The sequence below is a fragment of the Sinocyclocheilus rhinocerous genome, unplaced genomic scaffold (assembly GCF_001515625.1).
Source record: "Sinocyclocheilus rhinocerous isolate Xijiao unplaced genomic scaffold, SAMN03320098_v1.1 scaffold6280, whole genome shotgun sequence".
In the NCBI taxonomy this organism is placed as follows: Eukaryota; Metazoa; Chordata; class Actinopteri; order Cypriniformes; family Cyprinidae; genus Sinocyclocheilus; species Sinocyclocheilus rhinocerous.
Window position 1 is genome coordinate 4,741 of NW_015635808.1, and position 1,522 is coordinate 6,262.

Consider the following 1,522-nt stretch of genomic DNA (forward strand, 5'->3'; position numbering starts at 1 on the left):
ATAGAAATGTAGTGGAGTGAAAAGTACAATATTTGTCTTTCAAATGTAGTGAAGTTAAATTCATAAGATCCCAGAAAAAATAATACTCAAGTAAAGTACCGATACTCAAAAAGTGTACTTAAGTACAATACTCAAGTAAATGTACTTAGTTACTGTCCGCCTCTGACGGCAACGCTATCAGGTGAACAGTTAATGGTGAATTCAGTGACTTCATGAGAAAGATTACAATGAAATCGCAGTATCTCAGAAGATGCAGAAATTGAAATTTCAAACATATTTCATGTAAACTTAATTTACAATCACTCTCTGGGGCCAGAGTTGTCTATTATGTTAGTGTCCACAAGGGGGAAGCCAGAGTCCTGAACGCTGGCAGGTGAACTGCTATTATTTGGTGTAAAGAAAGGGTGGAATGATATTTATGTGTCGGGTGCAGTGCGGGCTGGATGGTGACAGGTAGCCAATCGCGCTGCCACTGATCGACAGCTGTAGTGATTATATTAAAGGGAGTGCTCTTTGCTCTTTTCTTTAATCTATTCACAATTTGAATAAAAGTTTGAATAAATTAGTTTTGTCTAACTCATGTAGGAGATTTAATGCGGGTGTGGTTCGGGTCACAGTTTTTATGTCAAAGGGGTGGGGTATGAGATTAAATTAGTGTTGCTGTCGGATAACGTGTCAGGTGTTCTGTTAATTACTGCGGGTCTGGGAAGATCATTCCGCTAGCCAGGAACTGTGAATGAAAATGTTCTGGTAAGTGATTTTGTACCTCTCTGTGGTGGTACCATGAGGCGTCGCTTACTTATGGCGCTTTTCCACTACGTGGTACGACTCGGCTCGGCACGGCTCAGTACAGTACGGCACGGTTCGCTGCAAGCCTACAATCATTTGTAGAGGTTTGATTGCGCATGATAGAAGTTCAGCCAGAAGAGTATTGCAATAGTCCAGCCTAGAAATGACAAGGGCCTGGGCAAGAAGTTGTGCAGCATGCTCTGTTTGGAAGGGCCTGATCCTCCTGATGTTGTGCAATGCAAACCTGCATGATTGAGCTGTCTTTACAATATGGTCCTTGAAGGTCAGCTGGTCATCAAAGAATAATTTTTGATGAACCTAGCTGGATGGTGAAATCATGCTGTACAGTTAGAGTGGCAGGAAAGATGATAAGCTCAGTCTTTGCCAGGTTGAGCTGCAGAAGATGTTCCTTCATCCATGCCGAGATGTTCTCAAGGCAGCCTGAGATCGATGCAGCTACTGTTGGATCATCTGGTTGAAATGAACAATAGAGCTGTGTGTCATCAGCATAGCAATGGTAGGAGAAGCCATGTGCTTGTGTAATATGTCCCAATGATGTAGTGCAGTGTTTCCCAACCGGGGTGCCGTCTGTCGAGAGCAGGGGTGCCGTGTAAAAAAAATAATTTTTTAATATTTTTAAATTGCTAAAACGTTCAAAAAAGCATCTATTATATAATATCCATTTCTGATGTCGCCAACAATTAGAAATGCCCCGAAATTTCGGCTGCCAAAA